Source organism: Anomaloglossus baeobatrachus, chromosome 10 (genome assembly GCF_048569485.1).
Source record: "Anomaloglossus baeobatrachus isolate aAnoBae1 chromosome 10, aAnoBae1.hap1, whole genome shotgun sequence".
Classification (NCBI taxonomy): domain Eukaryota; kingdom Metazoa; phylum Chordata; class Amphibia; order Anura; family Aromobatidae; genus Anomaloglossus; species Anomaloglossus baeobatrachus.
The window spans coordinates 52064938-52092311 of record NC_134362.1 but is presented as its reverse complement, the minus strand read 5'-3'; the positions used below and the strand labels follow the sequence as shown (position 1 = coordinate 52092311).

The following is a 27374-nucleotide window of genomic DNA, read 5'->3' as shown; positions in this document are numbered from 1 at the left end:
GATTACTGATCGATCTGTGCATAGGAAATGTGGTTTGAGTGTCTAAACAGGTTATTAATAGGGATGATCGAATACCTCAAATATTCGGCTATGCCCATATTCGACGAATAGGTCGCCGATATTCGACTATTTGCGAATATTCGATGCACAATAGCGACTATTCGGGCTTCCCATAGACTTACATAGCGCATCGAATATTCGCATAGCAGCGAACTATTCATTGAATATTTGCGAAGCCGAATATTGCCGAATATTTGTGATATTCGATCATCCCTAGTTATTAAGTGACCAAGTAACTGATAAGTGGTCATTTAATGTTGCAAGTTGGGTGGTGTTAACCCCCCTTAAAGTAGTCTACTATTGAGAGAAGCTAGAAGAAACTACTTGGTACATGCAAATGTGCAAATTGCATACAAGCGGTGATCAGTGTTGCCAACTGTCCAACTGTCCAGAAATTCCTGGAGAGTCCATAAAATAGAGCACTTTTTTCCCCATTTGTTAAAAAAAAAATAATATTTCATGCGTCTGTTTTTTTTGGGAAGCTGGAGAGACATGTACAGATTTTTATGACTGTGTTTATTACCCTTTTATAGCTCAAAATGAATTCACCTGATGTCTTTATGTAGGACTTATAGTCTGTAGACATTTAGCGCTGGACAAAGTCTTCAAATTAAAAAACATTTCACTGGCGACGAAGAAATGGCTTGTACATAGTTTGGTCTTTTCTGTGGTAACATATGGATGCGGAAACCTGGACAATAAAGAAACAAGACAGAAGAAGAATCAACACCTTCGAAATGTGGTTCTGGAGAAAGATGTTCTCAATACCATGGATGGGAAGAAGAACGAAAAGCAATTTTGGAACAAATAAAACAAGATATGTCACTTGAAGCATCACCAAGCTCTGACTAACCTACTTTGGACGCATCATATCAAGAGAGCAATAAGTGGACAAGGACATCATGATCGGAAGAATAGAAGAGGGCGAAGAAGACCAGCAACCTGATGGCTTTATATTATTAAGATAATGGTGGAGAAGACACTGGTGGAGCCATCTAAGCTGCACAAGACCGATCTTCTTACAGAGTGTTCATCCATCAAGTCTCCATGGCTCGAGCTCGAGTTGAAGGCCATTAAATAATAATAATCATAATAGACATGTAGCACTTGTAATCCTAATGATTTATTATGGTGACTCTTAAGCGGGCTTTACACACTGCGATATCGGTCCCGATATCGCTAGTGTGGGTACCCGCCCCCATCCGTTGCGCGACACGGGCAAATCGCTGCCCGTACCGCACAACATCGCCCAGACCCGTCACACATACTTACCTATCTGGCGACGTCGCTGTGACCGGCGAACCGTCTCCTTTCTAAGGGGGCGGTCCGTGCGGCGTCATAGCAACGTCACTGAGCGGCCGCCCAATAGCAGCGGAGGGGCGGAGCTGAGCGGGACGTAACATCCCGCCCACTTCCTTCCTTCCGCATAGCGGCTGGGAGGCAGGTAAGGAGAGCTTCCTCGTTCCTGTGGTGTCACACGGAGCGGTGTGCTGCCGCAGGAACGAGGAACAACCTCGTTACTGCTGCAGTAACGATTTTTGAGAATGGACCCCCCATGTCACCGATGAGCGATTTTGCACGTTTTTGCAACGATGCAAAATCGCTCATCGGTGTCACACGCAACGGCATCGCTAATGCGGCCGGATGTGCGTCACCAATTTCATGACCCCAACGAGTTCGCATTAGCGATGTCGTAGCGTGTAAAGCCCCCTTTAGGGGCACTTTGCACACTACGACATCGCAAGCCGATGCTTGCGATGCCGAGCGCGATAGTCCCCGCTGTCCAGAAAATATAAAGAAAAGAAGTTGGCAATGCTGGCGGTCACAGAACCTGCTAATTGCTCGGGCCATATAGGGGAACTATGACACACTATCACGCTTTGGCAGTATGCAGTCACATAGAGTTCCTTTCACACTAGACATCTCTGAGCACAATATCTGAAAAGTAAATCTCCAGTCAATGTCCTTGAACTGTCCTCTTCTGTCAAGCAGTAAAAATGGTAGTCTTTTGTGATTGCAAGCAAAGTCAGCTGTCAGTGACAGTCTGATCTACTTCTGCAATGGGCATTCCCTGATAAAGCACCGCAGTCTATACTGTTCAAGAGAGCTGCATGCTACTTTCCTACAAAGACTCAGCTAGGAAATCTGATCACAGTTAGGCCCTGTGCGCACGCTGCATTTTTACCCGCTTTTTTTTTGCGTTTTTGCTGCAGAAATTTCTTGAGAAAATGATTGTAACCTTTCTGCAGACATTCCCCAGCAAAACCTATGGAAAAGAAATAGCTGTGCGCACACTGCGTTTCTGCAGAATTTCTTGAGAAAAAGAATGATCATGTCACTTCTTTTCTGCAGGTACCTTTGGCTTTTGCCATAGATAATGGTAAAAAAGCGCAGGGACCAACCTGCGGATAAAAACGCAAAAAAAACGCACAAAAACGCGGTAAAAAAACACATGCGTTTTTCGGTGCGTTATTGGTTCGGTTTTTGAACGCAAGTGCGCTAATCTTTCAGACTCTCAAGACATTTCTTGAGAAAAATCCTTTTTCTAGTGCGCACAGGGCCTTAAGGTATGTGCACACACTGCAGATTTGGTGCAGAAATTTTCTCCATGAAATCTGCACCTTTTGCCGGAAAAAAAAACGCACCAAAAAATGCATGCGTTTTTTGTGTGTTTTCGGTGCATTTTTTGGTGCGGATTTTTCCATGCTTTTTTAAATTAAGTCAATGGCTGGAAGGGCTAAAAATTCCAGGAAAAAAAATGCCCTAGTAATTGACATGGTGCAGATTTTTTCTGCACCAAATCTCCAAGGGAAAAAAGCAACGTGCACGCAGCACTTCAGAATTCTCATTGACTTTGCTGGCTTCAGGATAAGCATGCAGATTTTGATGCAGATTTCTAAAAAATAAAAATTTAAAAAAAGCACCAAAAACTGCATTAAAAAAATGCACCGTTTGCACATAGCCTTAAGGCCACTTTACACACAGAGATAAATCTGTGGCAGATCTGTGGTTGCAGTTAAATTGTGGACAATCAGTGCCAGGTTTGTGGCTGTGTACAAATGGAACAATATGTCCATGATTTCACTGCAACCACAGATCTGCCAAAGATTTATCTCTGTGTGTAAAGTGTCCTTAGTGTTGTTAGGCTGTATTTCCACATTGCAGTTTTAGTGCTTTATTTTGCTCACATTTACTAAAATGTCAGAAAAAAAAAAGTTGTTTTGCCACAATTTGAGAAAATTGTGTCAAAAAACAAACACATGTGCCTCAAAGTGTAAAAGAAAAATAATGGTGAATAAAAAAACACCTTATGTCTAAAGATAATAAAATGGGGGGCTGACCCCAAGTGATTCAATTCCGGTAATTATGATTCCATTATATACATCTCTTCTATGGTTGAAAGACACACTTTCCCTGATGAAGCTGTGCTGAGCGGCGAAACACACCCCTGATGAAGCCGTGCTGAGAGGCGAAACGCATTGGGTGCGCTTATTACGCCTGACAGACTGGCCTATCTGGCCTCTGCATATCTTTCTGCTCATCTGTTGGTATTGTTATTCTGCCCTGCCCAGTAGGTTATATATACATATATTTTGCTTGCACATCACACATAGGTCTGTCAGCCTCTATTGTATTATAATGTTTTTAATTGTGTGGTTTTTTTTATACCACTAAAAATGTATTGTCTATATTATTAGGCTATGTGCCCACGCTGCGGAAAATGCGCGGATTTTCACGCGGATTTCTCGCGGAAAAGCCGCGGATTTCCCGAAAATCTGCAGCACAGCTACTCCCCAGCCATTTCTATGGCATTTTGGAAATGCTGTGCCCACGCTGCGGATTTTTCCGCAGCGGAAATCGTGCGGATTTTCGTCCGGAAAAATCTGCAACATGTCAATTATTGTTGCGGATTTTCATCCGGATTTTGGCTTTAAAATTGGGGGAAAAAAAATCCGCACCAAAATCCACGGTAAATCCGCACCTTTGAAAAGGTGCGGATTTTGCGGGAAAGCTGCGGATTTTGATGCAGAAAAATCCGCAGTTACATTCTCCCGTGGACACATAGCCTTGGTGTACAAAAAAAAACAAACCCCAAAAACCTATGTCAATGATAACGTTTCTTTTTTTTCCCTTGCGTATTTGGTTCAGATTTATTTTTTTCTGCACCAAATCTGCACCAAATACGCAAGGGAAATATAAGCAAAGTGGGCACAGCACTTCTGAATTCTCATAGACTTTGCTGGCTTCACGATAGACATGCAGATTTTGCTGCAGATTTCTGAAAATACGCGTCAAAACTACACAGCGTGGGCACTGAGCCTAAAGACACAACAGCAGAGAATGCAGTAACGAACAAACTTGGAAAAAATGATATAATTAGCACTAAATTAAAAGGCCCATATCTCTGGAACCATATGGCGGATTTAAAAGATAAAAACAGAATATTCATGGAACAAGCGGGAATAAAATAAGACTAAAAATCAGGCCATTTTGACCTTTTCGTAGTGTTTGACCAATAGCAGACAAGCCCTTATTAATCAAGCCCCCAAAAAAATGAAAAATGATTAGTTCCGGATTGGTGCTACTCCTATGCACTCAGTGCTGCATTCCCTGCTCCCTGGCATCAAAATTCAGCAGGAGCATCACATCAGCACTGCAGCGTTCACCAATTCTTCTCACTAAGATGAATTGTGAATGCTACATCTGATCAATGACCTTGATTGCTTCAGTGATCATATGGTGACGCTCCCTCCCCCAGAATGTTTATCTTACAGGACTGAAGAAGGCACCCGACAATTTGAGAGATGACTATAGCTATTTTCATACTCGGTGTGCCCATCAATAAATGAACAACCCCTTTATTAGGATGACTGGACAGGTATTGGGACAAGGATTTTAAAAGTCAATACACCAAGCTCATCAAGATCTATTCAAAAGATCCATTTAATAATGTATAGTTTTATTGTGAAATCTAGCAACATATCTGCTTTAATACAGCTCATTAAGTTATCGCAAATAGGGGTGGAAAGGGTTAAATTGCCGCGCTGCTGTGAAATAAATATGAATGCTGGATCTTCGATATGTGATTTTATTCATGGTGTTTCGGAGCAACCTCCTTCATCAGGCTCATCACAGGGTCAATGTGGTGATCCTGATGAAGGAGGTTGCTCTGAAACACGTTCCGGCATAATTTCCTGGTTCAGGGGTCGGGAACCAGGAGATGACGTCAAGATTAAGGGGATAGGCAGAGGCACTGGTGGACACAGACAAAAAAGGGTTCCTGTGCAAGAACAGTATATGGGCCCTTTGCAACCCAAGAGCTCATCAAAATGTACAATTTCAACTGCTTTGGAGGTAGTAAGGGGCCCCTGACCTCTTGGGCCATTGAGCAGCTGCACAGGTTACCAATGATATGTCCGCCCCTGGGCAGAAGCGTAGTCAGATAATGGTCCGTATTCAGAATACCAGGAGGTACAAGGCAAAAGGATGGTCGCACAAAGTCAATGGTCAGGCAGCTAAAGATCAGTTCCCAGAGAACAGAGGCCAATCTCTGAACAGACGCGAGATTTTGCCCGGCGATGTGGATGACGTCACCTGCTTCATCCACATCGCTGGGCTTCATCCACATCGCTGGGCAAAATCTCGTGCTTGCACAGAGAAGTCACCGGTTTGCGCAGGCGCTCCTATGTTTTTGGCTCTGCCCGCAACAGGGTAGTACGAAGTGTGTCTGTTCGGGACAGAAATATGAAGATTTTGCCCCCCTATGTGGATGATATCAGAGGTGTCATCCAGATCAATCAGCACAGGAGGAGGGTGAAAGGAGGGACAGGAGGCGCGGATTAGGAGGCCCATCGGACCGGACAATTTACACACAGGGCGAGAGATTTTATAAATGTATTTTGGGGGTCTTCAAGGGGGGTCAGGGGGTAACGTGCACCTTCATGGAATGCAGAAATTGCTAGTTTTATCTTAGAAGGCCAAAATCTAGTGACAGGTTCCCTTTAATGTTCCCATGTGTATCCACACACCTAGCACTGCCTCATGTATGCGATCTGCCAAACTGTTTTATTTGTTGCCATGATAAGCTGCTGTTCTGTTTCTCAGGATTTTCCCTTATGAGCTGTGGCCACCACCAGTGAGCTCTTATATACAGCATTCTAGAATACTGTATATAAGGGCTCAGGCAGCTCTGTATAGTGTAAAAAACATGTTAATTATTCTCATCTAGGGTCAGTCTGGTCTGATGGGTGTCGCTGCTCTCGGTCCGGCGCCTCCTCCATCTTGTGTGCTTGGCCATCTTCCTGCCCAGCCCCATGTCCATGATGCGTCCTGCATCATTCACAAAGGCCAGCACTGCACTCCTGCACATGTGAACGTTGATCCACCTGACTGAGGGCCAATCAAAGCATTGTTGTGCGCATGCGCATTACAGTACTTTCCTCTGTCCTCAGCAGGGCATACCAAAGTGTGCATGCGCAGTGCTGGCTGTGTGGATGACTCAGGATGCGTCATAGACATGGGGCTAGGCAAGAAGACGGCGATCACACAAGATGGAGGAAGCGCCGAATTGACAGCAGTGACACCCATCAGACCAGACCAACCCCTGGGTGAGTATTATATAGGTGTTTTTTACATTCTACAGAGCGGTCTGGGGTCTTATATACCCCACTAATGCCATCACAGATTCACTGCATTCCTGGCACTTATTCTGCCTTGCTTCTGCCCACAAGGCATCCATTACTGCTCTACAGAACTCACCAGTGTCCACCTCAGGATTCTTTTTGCCCAGACGAAGGCTCTGAATGTAAGAGCCGAAACGTTGGCAAAACTAACGGTGTGACTCTTTGCAGCAATAATTTACAAATAAATTATATTATTTCTTCACAAACGTGTGTGTGCCAGATATCTATATTATTCTTAGCAAGGGGATGGCTCAGTGGTTAGCACTGCAGTCTTGCAGCACTGGGGTCCTGGGTTCAAATCCCACCATGGACACCATCTGCAAGGAGTTTGTATGTTCTCCCCGTGTTTGCGTGGGTTTCCTCCGAGTTCTCCGGTTTCCTCCAAAAAGACATACAGATAGGGACTCTAGATTGTGAGCCCCAATGGGGACAGTGTTACCAATGTATGTAAAGCGCTGTGGAATATGTTAGCCCTATATAACAAAAATAAAGATTTGATTTAACACCCACGGGACTAGTCCCCTCACTCATTAGCATACGATAAAGGATCTTTAGGAATACTTTTTCTAAAGATCTCTTTATCTATGCTACTAGATACAGGGACGGTTAGGCAGGAATCAGCAATATGTACCCGGACCTGCTCGTGGTTCTGGGTGCATATTGCACCTGACAGGTTCCCTTTAAAGTGCCATTTACTCCATGGCGCTTTACATGTGAAAAGGGGTATACATAATAAAACAAGTATACGGCTGGAACAGGAGGAGAGAGGACCCTGTCCGCAATGGCCCGAAGTCTACAAATATTGCACTGTTTTTATAGGTACTGCATGACACCATTTTTCTGGACTCTGTATACCCTTTTCCTATGGCCACTGCTTGTCACAAGGAGCAATTTGGAGGAATTTCATGCCCATCAGGGATGAAAAAGTTGCAAAGTTTGGAATAAGCCTCTACAATTTACCCTGTAATAAGACTGCACAGTCAGCGCTTTGTGCCCCCTACCGCTCAATGGCTTGTACAGCCCATCGGTATGCTGCGCGCTAGACCACCACTACTCCTATATTTTAAGACCTGGTGGACACAGACTCTGGATGAGCCCATGTCTGATGACGTGTAAAGTTCTACATACCCACATATTGGCTAAAGAAGGAAATAATAAACCTATTGGACTGGGAGTTATGCCCCCATCCCTGCAGAATTCTGTGATATCTTCTACGGTCTTTTAGCTGAAGTTAACTCTCATAGCTAGAAATACATTCTGGGAGCTGTAAACACTGCGCTTGGTCAGCAGCTGTTAAAACACTACTGAGGCTTTGCCAAAAAAGGAGCTGTAGTAAAAAGCTGCGACTACCCTACAGCTCGGTACAAAGGCGACCAGCAGCGGGCCATGTTAAGCTATGTCCAAGAAGCCCATACAGAGCAGCTCTGAATCCCCAAGGAGGTCTCTGCGGGCAGCTGTACGGTGTCTGATCACCCCGAAATCTAATGCCCCTGGGGGAATATTAATTTGTAAGACCGAAAGCCATGGGATTATTTATTTTCTGTATTTGTCTATAAGAACAAAACTCTACGGAAATGATTCATCATTTGTTTTTGTGGGTTTTTTTTTTAGGTTTTTTTTTTTCACTCCACTTTTTTTGTTTTGTGTTAGTCATTGATTTTTTTTTTTAATCCAAATTCTTCCAAATGGTGCACGTGGTTCATGAATTTTGTGAAAAATTATCAATAATGTGCTCCTATTCACCGTTGCATTTTTGCCATTTTTTTGCAGAAATACCGTTTAATTAGTGACTTTTTGATTTGCAACACATTTTTATGCTTTTTTTTTTTTCAATTAGACTGATTCATCAAGTGCAACTTTTTAAAATGTCCCACATTTTTGGCACAAGTGTTCTCCAATCCCCGTCACCCACAGTGATTGTTTTTTGTTTTGTACACCAAAATTTATTAAAGGGAACCACCCAGCAGGATTTTCATATATAAAGTAAAGCCAGTGCTATACTGGTGCTGGGATGCTGAATGTAAGCATAGCTTTTGTTCGGAGATTGGATGTTTAATTTCAGAAATATGTGCAAGTAAAGTTCCAGCAATGCAGTGCTATTTGATTGACAGGTGCAACAAGAAGGGAATATGTGGGTCAGGTCTTGCTATCTATTCCCGCCCGTCTGTCTGCCTGCGCCGGAATTAACGTCTATGACGGCGACAGGAGGAGGAAGGCCAGGCAGACAGACAAGCGGGAATAGATAGCAAAACCCGACCCACATATTCCCTTCCTGTTGCACCTGTCAATCAAATAGCAGTGCATTGCTGGAACTTTACTTGCACATGTTTGTGAAATAAAACATCCGATCTCAGAACAACAGCTATGTTTACATTCAGCATCCTAGCCCCAGTATAGCACTGGTTTTACTTTATATATGAAAATCCTGCTGGTTGGTTCCCTGTAAGCAGATTTTACGAAACATGCAACTTTTGGTGCTAAAAAAGTGCAAGAAAGGTTTAAAGGGCTTGTCCATGATTGGCACGAAAGTCTGCAGTCACTCTAAGTGACTGCATGCTTGTGAATACTCACAGCGCTCACAGTGCACGCGGTGAGGAATCTCTAGTGCCAGGCGGTGGCGGTCTTGTGACCACATTTATTATTTAATGGCCACAGCTTGCTCTTAAGCCATGGCGACTTGATTGATGAACGCTTTGTAGAAAGATCGGTTTTGTGCAGCCTAGATAGCGCCACCAGGGTTTTCTCTGCCGTGGTTTTGATTAGAGATGAGTGAATCAGTTGAAGCTTGGTTATGCGGCTGCAGCCGAACCGTACCTCCACTGATTCAGACTTGGCCTGGAACCCAATGGAAGTCACTAATTGGCAGTTTGAGTCTCCGCCCACATACAACTAGCAGAATACATCCGAGGGAGGGTGAGCAGGATTTTTCCATATTTCGGGGGGAGGGTGCACACTACAGACGATCATGTTGTTGTTACCCCAGTGCGAAAAGTTCAAAGACTGCAAACAGCTCGCACCGGGTTGAACACACTCGCTTGAGTGGTTTGCATATGTAAAGTGCCCAAATTCAGAAAACAAACTTTTTTTTTTAATGTAGGTGTTCAACCCAAAAACCAAACATCGGTTTCGCTCATCTCTAGTCTTGACAGTATCAAGCCATCGGGTTGTTGGTCTTCCTCTTCGCTTTGTTCCTGCTATTCTTCTGACCACAATGTCCTTCTCCAGTGATTGCTCCCTTTGTATGATGTGTCCAAAGTAGGCAAGTCGTACCTTGGTGATCCTTACTTCATGTCACTAGAAGGTTGTTATATTCATACTCCCGGCCACATTCCAAGTAGACATGTGCGGTCTCACTCTTTACAATTGCATTGCACGGGGCTGTGCATGTCCAGTTGTAATGTGGCCGGAAGGGGGGCTTTGCACACTACGACATCATAGGTGCGATGTCGGTGGGGTCAAATCGAAAGTGACGCACATCCGGCGTCGCAGTCGATATCGTAGTGTGTAAAGCCTTTTTGATACGATTAACGAGCGCAAAAGTGTCATTATCGTATCATCGGTGTAGTGTCCGACATTTCCATAATGCCGGTGCAGTGACAGGTACGATGTTGTTTCTCGTTCCTGCGGCCGCACACATCGCTGTGTATGAAGCCACAGGAGCGAGGAACATCTCCTACATGCATCCCGGCTGCAATGAGGAAGGACGGAGGTGGGCAGGATGTTTACATCCCACTCATCTCCGCCCCTCCGCTGCTATTGGCCGCGTGCCGTGTGACATTGCTGTGACGCCGCACGACCTGCCCCCTTAGGAAGGAGGCGGATCGCCGGCCAGACCGACGTCGCAGGGCAGGTGAGTGCATGTGAAGCTGCCGTAGCGATAATGTTCGCTACAGCAGCTATCACAAGATATCGCTGCTGTGACGGGGGAGGGGACTATTGCGCTCGACATCGCAGCATCGGCTTGCGATGTCACAGCGTGCAAAGTACCCTGAAGTATGCATATTACATACAGTCTAAAGACTCAACTTTCAATCAAAAGTACTCGATTGAAGCCATAGAAGTGATGAAGAAAAGGGGTTAATCTTGCGCAATCCGCCAGAATGAGATGTAGAAATGTTGATAGATTAATAACTCTTTTTTTATTTCATAGGTCTACGCATTTCGAGGTATGGAAACCTCTTCCTCAGGACCAGAATATCAACAATGCATTGTTGATTTCTAAATCTCATTCTGGCAGATTGCGCGGGATTAACCCCTTTTTTTCCTCCTACTTTGAAGACAATTTCACGTGGGGCCGCGGCAGCCGCCATTATCTCATGCTATCTATGGTGGTTGTGACCCTTCACAACCACAATTGGTGAGTGTATTATATTATATATTACCTCGTTATTTATCTGCTAAGACCCTATCAGCGCTTGTTTTCTAGCTATATTAATAGAAGTGATGAAAGCATGAATAAAATATCAATTTTTATTAATCATTCATTTAAAAAAAATACATTAAAATAGCAGACAGTGCATCAACAGTTGAAGATAATATCTCAACACAGGGGACACAGGCATAAAGCTGAATACACTAGTATGCAACCACAGGAATTCCTAAATTGCTGCCATCACTAGGATATTGAAACCAAATACAGCATATAGTAAAATAATTTATATATATATCTAAGGTAAAAAACCACAACATGTTGCTGCTTATACTAGGTTAATGGGACGCATGACAAAATGGCAAAGTGGATTAGTCTCCTTTTAAACCACAGTGGTGGTAATTTAAAGAGTATGGGTAGAACTCATATTGGATATAGCTCATAATTACCTTGGTTCACAATGCCTGCACAGCCTGCGTCTCCTCACCCCAACACGTGTTTCGCCCTAGCTACCTGTCTGCTATTTTAATGTATTTTTTTAAATTAATGATTAAAGGGAACCTGTCACCACTTTTTTGGCCTATAAGCTGCAGCCACCACCAGTGAGCTCTTATATACAGCATTCTAACATTCTGTATATAAGAGCCCAGGCCACTGTGAGAACATAAAAAAAACTTTATAATACTCACCTAACGGTCGTGCGGTTGGCCATATGGGGGTCTCCGTTTTCCGGTGCCGGTGCCACCTCTTTTGGCCATCTTTGTCCTCCTTCTTCTGAAGCCGCGGTGCATGACGGGTCCGACGTCATACACACTCGCCGGCATTCAGGTCCTGAGCAGGGCAGATCAAAGTATTGTAGTGCGCCTGCGCAGGACCGGCGAGTGTGTATGACGTAGACGCGTCATGCACACAGGCTTCAGAAAGAGGACGAAGATGGCCGAAAGAGGAGGCACCGGCACCGGAGGATAAAGACGCCCATATGGCCAACTGCGCGACCGTTAGGTAAGTATTATAAAGTGTTTTTTATGCTCTCACAGCGGCCTGGGCTCTTATATACAGCATGTTAGAATGCTGTATATAAGAGCCCGGTGGTGGTGGACGCAGCTTATAGGATAGGAAAGTGGTGACAGGTTCCCTTTAATAAAAATTGTTATTTTATTCATGTTTTCGTCACTTCTATGGCTTCAATCGAGTACTTTTGATTGAACGTTGAGTCTTTACATTGTATCTGAAGTGCAGCTTACTCTATTTTTTGTGGCACTTTTTTGTTATTGATATTGCATACAGTCACATAACTGCCTGGCCTTGCCGCCAGCAGCAGAAAATCCTGACAGTGCGCAGTGTGCACTATGAGAATCCACAAGTCTGCAGTCACATTGACTGTAGATTTTACTGTTAAACCTGGACAACCCCTTTCAGACAAAAATAAATTGACTCAATTCATGAGTGCACACCATTTTGAAAAAATTGTCTAAAAAAATGGCAATGAAAACCGCAAGACAAAAATAGTCTGAATTCAATATTGCATTTTAACCTGTTTTTAGTGTTTTGTGCCTTTTTTTGCGTTTATGTTTCATTTACCTTTTCATTTGCACTTTGTTGAAGTCTATTTTATGTGCTCCCGTTTGTTTTTATTGCTTACCTTCGCCATTTGTGGGCTCAGTTTAGGGATTACAGATGTTTTCCCCATTTTTTGCATCATTTTACGAAATGTGCACTAAAAAGTCACAGAACGTAAAAGAAAAAAAAAGCAAATAATACATTAGGGCCTCTATCTTTTACTTCCACTTTCTTTGCAACTTTCTACTAACGTTTGCATAAAAACTCCAAGTGTAAATAAAATCACTATGTGGAGACAGAGAAAACAACTTGTGGGGAGAAAAAAAATCACTAATTGAGAGGAATTTAGGCTAAAAATCCTGGGAAATGCACTCATGCCTCGGGGCCATAATATCTATCCCTAAAGCATTTACTTGCATTCACCAGCAAGTAGCAACTACGAAGACAGTGCAGCAAAACTCAGCAGGACGCGCTGCCAGGGCTCCGCCAATATGGCGTCTTTTCCCCCTCGCGTTCAGTTCCTGCCCTTTCCGGTCACGTGACCGCGAGGTTATATAAAGCCGGAAGCGTGTCACCGGTCCCATTCTGCCGACCTTGCCGCAGGGTGATTGAATCGCCGTACAGAAGAGCAGCATGTCCTCCGCAATGACTCGCCTGTTCCGGGTCCCCCGGCTGGCACAGCTCGTCTCCCGGAGGGGAATGTCCTCTGCACAAGTGGCGAAGCCCGGCTCCGGCGCTGTGGTGAGCCGCTAGTCAGTCTGTAGGTCAGGGCCTTGTTGGGACGGTTGCCCATAGCAACTATTCTGCGCAGCGCCGCCATTCTCCCGAGTATGGCAGCTCTTGTGTTTAAAGGGGTTATGTTTATAATGTTAAATTAGTAAAATTGCAATGTACTGCTTATTAATCCTTTTTCCTTAGAGGTGCTTTTTTTTTATTTTTTTTTTACATTTATTGCACACAGCTTGTTGCCAGTGATATTGACCACCTCAGGTGACTGGTTTCAAGGAGCGCAGGGCTTACAAGCTCATCGCTGTACAATGTGCATTTGTCTGGATCTGGGCACCTTCAGTCCTACACTTCTCTAAGGCTATGTGCACACGTGTGCGTAATTCATGCAGTTACGCTGCGCTTTGTAGCGCAGCGTAACTGCATGCGTCCCTTGCACAATCTATGGAGATTGTGCAGAGGCCGTGCGCACGTGGCGTCTTAGAGTGCAGCGCTTCCGCTGCTGCCCAAAGCGCGCGTTCCGTGCGCTTTGCCGGCAGCTCCTGCTCTGTCTATGGGAGGAGCTGCATGCAGAGCGCACGTTCTCTGCCAGCACCATGCGCTTCAGAACGCAGTTTTTCAGTTGCGCTCTGAAGCGCACCTTTTAGGTGCAGTGCAGAGCGCACACTTGCGCACATAGCCTAATGCTGCACTGGAGCGTGGGCAGGGTGGCCTTACGGTAGGGCCAAACTGTCAAGATTTGGGTACACCGTGTTAGCCAAAATAAGTCTACTCTAGGCCCTCCTGAAGAAAATCCCTTTAATTGACTGTCTTAGGCCTAAGACGCATGGCATGAAAATCTGAGCGAGTGGAATGCGATAAAACATCACATTGCACTTGGACCAATAGTGATTATTTTCTCAGCCCTAATCAGACCGAGAAAACAGTCGCAGCATGCTGCAGGTGCAATGTGATCCTAGTTTCTCTCGCACCCATTCAAGTCCCTATCAGGCGAGAGAAAAATCACTTTACTCGCAGTACACTGGTGTACCGCGAGTGCAGGGCGAGAATGGCAATAGCCGGTAACGGAGGAGAGAGGGAGATAAAGCCCGCCCCTCCTCAGAGCCGGCCCGCGCCCCGCAGCTGAGGTCCGATCGCGTGATCGGACCTCTGTCGCAGTGACAATCTGCTCCTGCTGTGCTGCCAGCGTGAACAGTGTCATGCGAGGATCACAGTAGTCCCCCGTGTGGCCCTGGCCTTAAAGGGAATCTGTCACCAGGTTTTTGCTTCCCCAGCATAATGTAGAGACAGAGACCCTGATTCCAGCCATGTGTCACTTAGCTGTTTGCTGTCATTTTTATTAAATCAATTTTCTCTGCTGCAGTTCTACAGAGCTGATGAATATGCTGGACTACCTGCAGCACACGAAGTAGTCCTCTAAGGCCTTATGCGCATGCTGCATTTTTGATTCACTTTGCATTTTTTTTCCTGTGTTGTCCCTTTCAGCCATTGGCTTCACAGAAGCATGACATAAAAGGCATGTTTTTAGAGTGTTTTTCTGCCACAAAATGTAGTATTTTGTGCACAAAATGTCCGCAATCAAAAACTGCTACTGCTGGATAAAGTGATGTTATTAAAGGCTGAACAGGCAGCCTTTATCTACCTACCCCCCCCCCCCCCCAAGTTTTCTTTGAGATGGCTGGACTAGCATTGTATATAAGCACCCGTACCCTGTCATCCCCCCCCCTTTATTGTAGATTGTAAGCTCTCACGAGCAGGGTTGTCGTAAAGAAAAATGCTTGAGTGGGGGCACTTCTCGTAGTGAGATCGCTGCGGAGTCACGGGTTTTGTGACGTACCAGTTGCCTCATCAGCGATCTCGCTGTGTGTGACACTAAGCAGCGATCTGGCCCCTGCTGTGAAATTGTTAATCATTACACACGGTGCTGGTTCATTTTTTGGTCGTCGGGCTTCCGCAGGGCAGCTCGCATCGGTGTGTTTGACACCTTACCCAACGACCTCGTTTGCGACTCACGTAGGCGTGCATCTTGGTGGTTTTCTGTGCCCTCTCTGTTCCGATTGGTGATCGCTGCTGCGTTCGGATTGGCCGCTTCGATCCTCTGTTCTGGCTTGTAGATCGCAGTACATTTCAGAGGGCTGAATTCACTTGTCCCGGACCGCGTGTAGCAGCAGGTCGTAATACAGTCCATTCTGCATCGGGACTGTAGGATGAAGGATGGAAGCGCTATTATGTTGCCTTCTCTAAAGGCAAGGCCGCCCAGTCACAAAGCAGTTACGACCACCAATCGGAGCAGAGGGGGTGCGGAAAAGGCAATGTTGATGCACGCCTATGTTACTAATCAAGATTTGAATCGTGTTATGTGACAGGGTCCCAGCGACTGCCGATATCGTTGCTGCGTCGTTGGGAAGATCTGACTGTCTGACAGCTCACTAGCGACCCTGTAGTGACGTAGCAGCGATCCTGACCAGGTCGTATCGTGGTCGGAATCACTGGTACGTCGTTTAGTGAGACGGTACCCTTACATTATATTCAGTACACGAGTCGTGCCCATCCGAGCATCTGACAGCTCTTAATGAGTATGGAGCATGGTAGTGCTCGCTTATCACTGGAAAACACTATTAGGCTATGTGCGCACGTTGCGTACTGGCCCTGCAGAAATTTCTGCAGTAATTTGAACAGCACACGTGCGCTTCAAATCGCTGCAGAAACAAAAGCAGATTTCATGCGCTCTGCATGTAGCCCCTCCCAGCCCCTCCCGTATACAGAGCGGGGACTGCATGCAGAGCGCACGAAATAAGTGACATGTCACTACTTAGAACGCGCGCTTCGGGCAGCAGCCAAAGCGCTGCGCTCTAATATGCCACGTGTGCACGTCTTCTGCATAATCTTCATAGATTATGCTGGGGACGCAGGACACATGCAGTTACGCTGCGGTGCAGATCGCAGCGTAACTGCATGCAAATATGCAACGTGCGCACATAGCCTAAGGTTGTAGGGGTTCTGGCAGCAGCTGCTAAACAGCCTGAGCAGCGGTGCTCTGCTCCATACAGTTTACTTCTGGCTGGAGTTGGTGTCTGCTACTGATGACCCATCCTAAAGATGTTATTAATATCTAGTAGAGGAAACCGCTCTTCCCAGAACCAACTCTGCCCAAACCTCCACTTAATAGCAAAGGTCCAATAGTCTGAACATGTAGTTTTCAGTATTATGGACAGAGATCAGAGTTGGTTGCTATATTGGATCGATGCAGAAATCTGCAGTTGAACATGAGGCAATAGGTTAAGTCCCAATGATTAGTGTCCATTGAGTTTTTCACGCTGGAGAATCTTTGAATCATCTCAGCACCTTAGTTTACTTGCATTTTTCATTGTTTTTGATGCTGCTGTTTTTTCTCTTTGGTGTGTCATCATTTAATTAAAGTAGTTTTGTTTTTGAAACTTCTGGCATTGACATCATTAGGTGTGGATTACACGTTTTTTTGTGTTTCCACTGTGTAAATGGACCTAAAGGCCCCGTCACACAGATATATATTTTTGGTACATCTGTGGTTGCAGTGAAATTGTGGACAATCAGTGCCAGGTTTGTGGCTGTGTACAAATGGAACAATATGTCCATGATTTCACTGCAGCCACAGATCTGCCAAAGATTTATCTCTGTGTGTGACGGGGCCTTAAAACACATGTCTCTCACCTGCGTATTTTCTGCATCTAAAGGTACTGTCACACATAACGAGATCGCTAGCGAGATCGCAGCTTAGTCACGGTTTCCGTGACGCAGTAGCGATCCCATTAGCGACCTTATGTGTGACACCTACCAGCGATCAGGCCTCTGCTCTGAGATCTCTAGTGGTTGCAGAACTGTCCAGGCAATTTTCTTCAAAGGCGATGTCCTGCTGGGCAGGACGCATCGCTGTGTTTGACACTGTGTGACAGGGTCACAGTGACTGCTGAGATCGTTATACAGGTCGCTACTGCGACCTGTATTATTCCTGCATCGCTGGTAAGATCTGACTGTGACATCTCATCTGCGACCTCCCAGTGACTTACCTGCGATCCCTATCAGGTCACATCATTTTCGAGATTGCTGGTAAGTCGTTGTGTGTGACTGGACCTTAACCCCTTCAGCCCCCAGCCTGTTTTCACCTTAAAGACCCGGCCATTTTTTACAATTCTGACCAGTGTCACTTTGACAGCTTATAACTCTGGAACGCTTCAACGGATCCTGGCGATTCTGAGATTGTTTTTTCGTGACATATTGTACTTCATGTCAATGGTAAATTTAGGCCGATATTTTTTGCGTTTATGTGTGAAAAGTTTGGAAATTTGGCGAACATTTTGAAAATTTCGCAATTTTCAAAATTTGAAATTTTATGCCCATAAATTTGAGATATGTCACACAAAATAGTTACTATGTAACATTTCCCACTTGTCTACTTTACACCAGCGCAATTTTCAAAACAAAATTTTTTTCCGTTAGGAAGTTAGAAGGGGTCAAAGTTCATCAGCAATTTTTCATTTTTCCAACAAAATTTACAAAAAACATTTTTTAGGTACCACATCACATTTGGAGTGACTTTGAGAGGCCGAGGTGACAGAAAATACCCAAAAGTGACCCCATTCTAAAATCTGCACTCCTCACACTGCTCAAAACCACATCTAAGAAGTTTATTAACCCTTTAGGAGCTTTACAGCAACCAAAGCAATGTGGAAGGAAAAAATGAAAATTTTACTTTTTTACACAAAAATGTTACTTTAGCCATAAAATTTAGCATTTTCACAAGGGTATCAGGAAAAATGCACCATAAAATTAATTGTGCAATTTCTCCTGAGTACACCGATATCTCATATGTGGGGGAAATCAATTGTTTTGGCGCACGGCAAGGCTCGGAAGAGAAGGAGCATCATTTGAATTTTTGAAAGCAAAATTGTCTGGAATAATTAGCAGATGTGATGTTGCGTTTGGAGACCCCCTGAGGTTCCTAAACAATGGAGCTCCCCCACAAGTGACCCCATTTTGGAAACTAGACCCCTCATGGAATTTATCTAGATGTTTATTGAGCACTTTGAACCTCTGGGGGCTTCACAAAAGTTAATAACTTTGAGCAATGAAAATAAAAAAAAAAAAATTACCACGAAATTGTTACTTCAACCAGGTAGCTTTTTTTTTCACAAGGGTATCAGGAAAAATTGCAACATAAAATGTATTGTGCATTTTCTCCTGAGTACACAGATACCTCATATGTGGTGGAAATCAAATGTTTGGGCGCACAGCAGGGCTCGGAAGGCAAGGTGCGACAATTGACTTTTCAAACGCAAAATTGTCTGGAATCGTTAGTGGATGCCATGTTGTGTTTGGAGATCCCCTGAGGTGCCTAAACAATGGAGCTCCCCCACAAGTGACCCCATTTTGGAAACTAGACCCCTCATTGAATTTATCTAGATGTTTACTGAACACTTTGAACCCCTGGAGGCTTCACAAAAGTTAACAACGTTCAGCCGTGAAAATATATATATTTTTTTTTTACCATGAAATTGTTATTTCAACCAGGTAGCTTTTTTTTCCACAAGGGTATCAGGAAAAAATGCACCATACAATGTATTGTGCAATTTCTCCTGAATACACAGATACCTCATATGTGGTGGAAAGTAATTGTCTGGGCACACAGCGGGGCTCAGAAGAGAAGGAGCGCCATTTCACAGCAAAATTGGTTGGAATTATTAGCGTACGCCATGTTGCGTTTGGAGACCCCCTGAGGTGCCTAAACAATGGAGCTCCCCCACAAGTGACCTCATTTTGGAAACTAAACCCCATGGCATAAATCTACATGGGTAATGAGCACTTTGAACCCTCACGTGCTTCATACATTGAGGCATAAAAACAAAAAAGTACTTTTTTTTTTCCACAAAATGTTATTTTAGGCTCCATTTTTTAATTTGTACAGGGGTAACAGGATAAAGTGGACCGCAAAATTTGTTGGGCAATTTGTTCTGAGTACGCTGATACCTCATATGTGGCAGAAAAACACTGTTTGGGCGCACGGCAGAGCTCCAGAGGGAAGGAGCGTCATTTGACTTTTTAAATGGAAAATTAGCTGGAATCGTTAGCCGCACCATGTCGCGTTTGGAGATCCCCCTGATGTGCCCAAACAGTGGAGCTCCCCCACATGTGACCCCATGTTGGAAACTAGACCTCCCCCCCCCAATACAAAGAAATATTAGTTTGGCATAATAAAAAATACAGACGTCAGTAAAAAAAAAAAAAATATATGCACCTGCAACTGACACTAAGGCAAGTGCCACACGTGAGAGCAATGCACAAATCTCGCATCGCATCACCCGACACAGCCGCACACTCCTGTCTGGAAGAGAGCGACCGTGCCGGATGATGCGGTGTGAGACTCGAGCATCGCTCTCATGTGTGGCACTGGGCTGACCCTTACAATATTCAGTCAAAAATACTGTAGTTGATGATTACTACAGTATAATTTTACTGGCCCTAAACTAAGTTTATTTGTATTTCTTTCTTAGTTTACAGAAAAAAAAATTAGGACGAACGCACAGATGTACTGCAAAAAGGGGGGGGGACTAGGTGGGATGGAAAAAAGATGGATGGAGGATAGAAGAGGGCGCAACGGATGCAGGAGCGGCGGAGGATGGGTGAGGGGCCACGGCAGAGGATTGGTGAGGGGGCACGTCGGAGGATGGGAGGGCGTGGCGGATGGAGGAGCGGTTGAGGATGGGTGAGGGCACAACGGATGCAGGAGCGGCGGAGGAAGGGGGGGCGAGGGGAAGGGTGGAAGGGGAGTGGGAGGTGAGATTGGGGATAGCTACCTTACAGAATGCATCTAGGCAGCAGGATTGCAGCAGATCCGGGAGGGGGGGAGGGGGCAGAGGATTAAGGGGATGAGAGAGAGCAGGCAGCAGATAAGGGAGGGGGCAGAGGCTGATGGGGGAGTGGGGTGGCAGATGCAAGGGCGCAGAGGCTGATTGGGGAGTGAGGTGGCAGATGCAGGGGCGCAGAGGCTGATGGGGGAGTGAGGTGGCAGATGCAGGGGCGCAGAGGCTGATGGGGGAGTGAGGTGGCAGATGCCGGGGTTGCAGAGGCTGATGGGGGAGTGAGGTGGCTGATGCAGGGGCGCAGCGGCAGATGGGGAGAGAACTGTGGCTGATTGGGAGAGTGCGGCGGCAGATGCAGGGGCGGTGGAGCGGCTGATGGGGAGAGTGTGGCGGCTGATGGGGCGGTGGAGCGGCAGATGTTGGGGAGAGTGGAGCGGCAGATGTTGGGGAGAGTGGAGCGGCAGATGTTGGGGAGAGTGGAGCGGCAGATGTTGGGGAGAGTGGAGCGGCAGATGTTGGGGAGAGTGGAGCGGCAGATGTTGGGGAGAGTGGAGCGGCAGATGTTGGGGAGAGTGGAGCGGCAGATGTTGGGGAGAGTGGAGCGGCAGATGTTGGGGAGAGTGGAGCGGCAGATGTTGGGGAGAGTGGAGCGGCAGATGTTGGGGAGAGTGGAGCGGCAGATGTTGGGGAGAGTGGAGCGGCAGATGTTGGGGAGAGTGGAGCGGCAGATGTTGGGGAGAGTGGAGCGGCAGATGTTGGGGAGAGTGGAGCGGCAGATGTTGGGGAGAGTGGAGCGGCAGATGTTGGGGAGAGTGGAGCGGCAGATGTTGGGGAGAGTGGAGCGGCAGATGTTGGGGAGAGTGGAGCGGCAGATGTTGGGGAGAGTGGAGCGGCAGATGTTGGGGAGAGTGGAGCGGCAGATGTTGGGGAGAGTGGAGCGGCAGATGTTGGGGAGAGTGGAGCGGCAGATGTTGGGGAGAGTGGAGCGGCAGATGTTGGGGAGAGTGGAGCGGCAGATGTTGGGGAGTGGAGCGGCAGATGTTGGGGAGAGTGGAGCGGCAGATGTTGGGGAGAGTGGAGCGGCAGATGTTGGGGAGAGTGGAGCGGCAGATGTTGGGGAGAGTGGAGCGGCAGATGTTGGGGAGAGTGGAGCGGCAGATGTTGGGGAGAGTGGAGCGGCAGATGTTGGGGAGAGTGGAGCGGCAGATGTTGGGGAGAGTGGAGCGGCAGATGTTGGGGAGAGTGGAGCGGCAGATGTTGGGGAGAGTGGAGCGGCAGATGTTGGGGAGAGTGGAGCGGCAGATGTTGGGGAGAGTGGAGCGGCAGATGTTGGGGAGAGTGGAGCGGCAGATGTTGGGGAGAGTGGAGCGGCAGATGTTGGGGAGAGTGGAGCGGCAGATGTTGGGGAGAGTGGAGCGGCAGATGTTGGGGAGAGTGGAGCGGCAGATGTTGGGGAGAGTGGAGCGGCAGATGTTGGGGAGAGTGGAGCGGCAGATGTTGGGGAGAGTGGAGCGGCAGATGCTGGGGAGAGTGGAGCGGCAGATGCTGGGGAGAGTGGAGCGGCAGATGCTGGGGAGAGTGGAGCGGCAGATGCTGGGGAGAGTGGAGCGGCAGATGCTGGGGAGAGTGGAGCGGCAGATGCTGGGGAGAGTGGAGCGGCAGATGCTGGGGAGAGTGGAGCGGCAGATGCTGGGGAGAGTGGAGCGGCAGATGCTGGGGAGAGTGGAGCGGCAGATGCTGGGGAGAGTGGAGCGGCAGATGCTGGGGAGAGTGGAGCGGCAGATGCTGGGGAGAGTGGAGCGGCAGATGCTGGGGAGAGTGGAGCGGCAGATGCTGGGGAGAGTGGAGCGGCAGATGCTGGGGAGAGTGGAGCGGCAGATGCAGGGGAGAGTGGAGCGGCAGATGCAGGGGAGAGTGGAGCGGCAGATGCAGGGGAGAGTGGAGCGGCAGATGCAGGGGAGAGTGGAGCGGCAGATGCAGGGGAGAGTGGAGCGGCAGATGCAGGGGAGAGTGGAGCGGCAGATGCAGGGGAGAGTGGAGCGGCAGATGCAGGGGAGAGTGGAGCGGCAGATGCAGGGGAGAGTGGAGCGGCAGATGCAGGGGAGAGTGGAGCGGCAGATGCAGGGGAGAGTGGAGCGGCAGATGCAGGGGAGAGTGGAGCGGCAGATGCAGGGGAGAGTGGAGCGGCAGATGCAGGGGAGAGTGGAGCGGCAGATGCAGGGGAGAGTGGAGCGGCAGATGCAGGGGAGAGTGGAGCGGCAGATGCAGGGGAGAGTGGAGCGGCAGATGCAGGGGAGAGTGGAGCGGCAGATGCAGGGGAGAGTGGAGCGGCAGATGCAGGGGAGAGTGGAGCGGCAGATGCAGGGGAGAGTGGAGCGGCAGATGCAGGGGAGAGTGGAGCGGCAGATGCAGGGGAGAGTGGAGCGGCAGATGCAGGGGAGAGTGGAGCGGCAGATGCAGGGGAGAGTGGAGCGGCAGATGCAGGGGAGAGTGGAGCGGCAGATGCAGGGGAGAGTGGAGCGGCAGATGCAGGGGAGAGTGGAGCGGCAGATGCAGGGGAGAGTGGAGCGGCAGATGCAGGGGAGAGTGGAGCGGCAGATGCAGGGGAGAGTGGAGCGGCAGATGCAGGGGAGAGTGGAGCGGCAGATGCAGGGGAGAGTGGAGCGGCAGATGCAGGGGAGAGTGGAGCGGCAGATGCAGGGGAGAGTGGAGCGGCAGATGCAGGGGAGAGTGGAGCGGCAGATGCAGGGGAGAGTGGAGCGGCAGATGCAGGGGAGAGTGGAGCGGCAGATGCAGGGGAGAGTGGAGCGGCAGATGCAGGGGAGAGTGGAGCGGCAGATGCAGGGGAGAGTGGAGCGGCAGATGCAGGGGAGAGTGGAGCGGCAGATGCAGGGGAGAGTGGAGCGGCAGATGCAGGGGAGAGTGGAGCGGCAGATGCAGGGGAGAGTGGAGCGGCAGATGCAGGGGAGAGTGGAGCGGCAGATGCAGGGGAGAGTGGAGCGGCAGATGCAGGGGAGAGTGGAGCGGCAGATGCAGGGGAGAGTGGAGCGGCAGATGCAGGGGAGAGTGGAGCGGCAGATGCAGGGGAGAGTGGAGCGGCAGATGCAGGGGAGAGTGGAGCGGCAGATGCAGGGGAGAGTGGAGCGGCAGATGCAGGGGAGAGTGGAGCGGCAGATGCAGGGGAGAGTGGAGCGGCAGATGCAGGGGAGAGTGGAGCGGCAGATGCAGGGGAGAGTGGAGCGGCAGATGCAGGGGAGAGTGGAGCGGCAGATGCAGGGGAGAGTGGAGCGGCAGATGCAGGGGAGAGTGGAGCGGCAGATGCAGGGGAGAGTGGAGCGGCAGATGCAGGGGAGAGTGGAGCGGCAGATGCAGGGGAGAGTGGAGCGGCAGATGCAGGGGAGAGTGGAGCGGCAGATGCAGGGGAGAGTGGAGCGGCAGATGCAGGGGAGAGTGGAGCGGCAGATGCAGGGGAGAGTGGAGCGGCAGATGCAGGGGAGAGTGGAGCGGCAGATGCAGGGGAGAGTGGAGCGGCAGATGCAGGGGAGAGTGGAGCGGCAGATGCAGGGGAGAGTGGAGCGGCAGATGCAGGGGAGAGTGGAGCGGCAGATGCAGGGGAGAGTGGAGCGGCAGATGCAGGGGAGAGTGGAGCGGCAGATGCAGGGGAGAGTGGAGCGGCAGATGCAGGGGAGAGTGGAGCGGCAGATGCAGGGGAGAGTGGAGCGGCAGATGCAGGGGAGAGTGGAGCGGCAGATGCAGGGGAGAGTGGAGCGGCAGATGCAGGGGAGAGTGGAGCGGCAGATGCAGGGGAGAGTGGAGCGGCAGATGCAGGGGAGAGTGGAGCGGCAGATGCAGGGGAGAGTGGAGCGGCAGATGCAGGGGAGAGTGGAGCGGCAGATGCAGGGGAGAGTGGAGCGGCAGATGCAGGGGAGAGTGGAGCGGCAGATGCAGGGGAGAGTGGAGCGGCAGATGCAGGGGAGAGTGGAGCGGCAGATGCAGGGGAGAGTGGAGCGGCAGATGCAGGGGAGAGTGGAGCGGCAGATGCAGGGGAGAGTGGAGCGGCAGATGCAGGGGAGAGTGGAGCGGCAGATGCAGGGGAGAGTGGAGCGGCAGATGCAGGGGAGAGTGGAGCGGCAGATGCAGGGGAGAGTGGAGCGGCAGATGCAGGGGAGAGTGGAGCGGCAGATGCAGGGGAGAGTGGAGCGGCAGATGCAGGGGAGAGTGGAGCGGCAGATGCAGGGGAGAGTGGAGCGGCAGATGCAGGGGAGAGTGGAGCGGCAGATGCAGGGGAGAGTGGAGCGGCAGATGCAGGGGAGAGTGGAGCGGCAGATGCAGGGGAGAGTGGAGCGGCAGATGCAGGGGAGAGTGGAGCGGCAGATGCAGGGGAGAGTGGAGCGGCAGATGCAGGGGAGAGTGGAGCGGCAGATGCAGGGGAGAGTGGAGCGGCAGATGCAGGGGAGAGTGGAGCGGCAGATGCAGGGGAGAGGGGAGCGGCAGATGCAGGGGAGAGGGGAGCGGCAGATGCAGGGGAGAGGGGAGCGGCAGATGCAGGGGAGAGGGGAGCGGCAGATGCAGGGGAGAGGGGAGCGGCAGATGCAGGGGAGAGGGGAGCGGCAGATGCAGGGGAGAGGGGAGCGGCAGATGCAGGGGAGAGTGGAGCGGCAGATGCGGCGACAGCAGTGACTGATGGGGAGAGGGGAGCGGCAGATGCTGGGCGGTGGAGCGGCAGATGGGGCGACAGCAGTGACTGATGGGGAGAGGGGACGGCAGATGCTGGGGCGGTGGAGCTGCTGATGGGGAGAGTGCAGCGGCCACCGTGACGCTCTCCTCCCGCTGTGCCACCCCCTGCATCTGACGCCGCTTGCTCTTACTGCTGAGTAGCGGCGTCACATGCAGGGGCGCAGTGGGAGAGCAGGGGGCGAAGCACATGGAGCAGGGCAGCGGTGGATCGGGGGCTGTGACTCACAGATGGGCGCCTGCAGGGATCGCTCTCCTCAGATTCCACGGAGGGAGAAGCTAAGGAGAGCGATCTCCTACAGCGAGCTCACCCGGTTCCAGAGGCACGGTGCTGCTTGGAGAAATCGGTCACAAGGCCGATCTCTCCAATCAGAGCTGGGGGCGGGTGCAGTAAAGCTCACTGAGCTCCAGCCAATGGCCAGTGCTGCAGCTGCACTGACATAGCTGGATTTCAATGCTTCAGCCATTTTCAATGGCTGAAACATAACACTGGCTGTGATTGGCTGACGAACGCCGTTCAGCCAATCACAGCCTCCGTAGGTCCGGGAAGGAGACACCACCCCTCCTGAGGTCAGGTACAAGTCCTCTCCTTCCCGAATCTACAGTTTTTTAAAACCGATCGCGGTGCCCGGTGCTCTGGTGCCGCGATTCCGCCATGACGGATCTAGCCGTCATGGGTCTTTAAGTACCAGGGCACCATGACGGCTAGATCCGTCAAAGGTCGTGAAGGGGTTAAAGATCGTTTATCGTATGCAAATTAGTGTGGGGACTAGTCCTAGGGGCCTTATATCCTCTGACTAACCCACCCTCTTAGCATGTTAGTATGCCCACAGGGGTGTACTAACATGCTATTCAATGCAGCGTCACGAGCGGTGCTGCACGTGACCGTGCTTCTGAATGTCGGGTACGTCCAGTTATGTGCAGTAGACCTCTCTGATGCCTGGACGCGTACACCCGACTTCCTACTGCGCATGACCGGAAGTGCCCGGCATTCAGAAGCGTGGTTACAGCAGAAACGGGTATGTGCGGCACCGCTTGTGATGCTGCATTGAATAGCCTGTTAGTACACACCTGTGGGCGTGCTAAGAGGGCGGACTAGTCAGGGGATATAACGCCCTTGGGACTAGTCCCCACGCTATGCTATTGTATGTAGGGTCGATTAGGCAGGGATTAGCAATATGCACCCATAACTGCTTGTGTTTGAGTGCATATTGCACCTGACAGGTTTAAAAAAAAAAAATATGCACTGCAGCAAGAGGATGTTTGTTTTTTGAAACTGGAAAACTCCTTTAAGCACATCCTAATGGAGCAAATAAACTAAAACAATTGTGGTTTTCTGCTGCTAAAGCAAAAATGTTTCATTGGTCACTCAAGTGAGCATAGTCTTTGCTTCATATCTTTGCTTATATTTTGTTTCGCCTGTTAAAATGAAAATATTGTGAATTCCTAAAAGTGTATTCCTGTTTGACGCAATCCCAGTATATCCACAGGTCCAACGTTTACCATACATGGGGTATCTTGCTGTCAGCAACCACTCTGCGTTATTGTAGTCAATGGAGTTATTGCACTTGCATAAAGCTGCTTGCTAACGGAACAAGTGTCCATCTCTCCTTTGATGCTGTATTTTTATATTTGCAAAAATTGGTTTTCAGATAGTTTTCCCATCTGAAGTATTTATGGGATATCCATGTGTTCAGGGCTATCACACACTAGCTGGATGATTGAGTCTGGCACATATTGTTAAATTTTAGATGAGATGCCTGAATGACTGTTGCATAATCAAGTAGTGAAATGTTAATTATTTTTTTTTCCATTTTTTTTTTTTAGGACACAATTATTGGCCTCACGGCCTTTATGATCACCTTCCTGGTTCCATCGGGCTATATCCTCTCCCACCTGGAGGAGTATAAGAAGAGAGACTGATGCTGACGTACTGCCATTCCATGCTCCATTCCGCTTTACTGCATTCCATTTCCAGCATTGTAAAGCCGCAAGCTGGTTCTAAACGCACATTGATTTGTCTGTTACAATAAATATTGTTTACAATCCTCCTGTATTTTGCTATTTCTGTCATTTACTGAAGATTTTGAAACAACCACTGGTGCACAAATTCTTCTTTCTGCAACATGCTGCGAATGAATCATTTCAGCACAGCCTGTCTATACAAAAATAATCCTCGTGGGAAGATTCACAATTTAAAAAAAAAAGACAGGTGCAGAGCTCAGGTGCAGAAATAGGCAAATCTTATGCTGTTTCTGTGCATAATTATGAGAATGAATGTTCCTTGATGTGTTTTGACACACTAGACAAGAGTATATAAGGGTTGGCTCTTTCATTGGAGCTTGAGGGTTGTGGAATAATTTTACTGTCCAGGATCTACATTAAAGGGAACCTGTCACCACTTTT

The 27374-nt window shown here is 48.7% G+C and overlaps 1 long non-coding RNA gene across 1 annotated transcript; it reads left to right on the top strand.

Annotated features, from left to right (window-relative positions):
- Nucleotides 1-13222: 13222 nt before the first annotated feature.
- LOC142254775 (uncharacterized) lies at nucleotides 13223-27016 on the top strand. The gene is made up of 2 exons (XR_012727310.1): nucleotides 13223-13413; nucleotides 26796-27016. It is a non-coding gene; the product is annotated as an uncharacterized LOC142254775 (long non-coding RNA).
- Nucleotides 27017-27374: the final 358 nt, after the last annotated feature.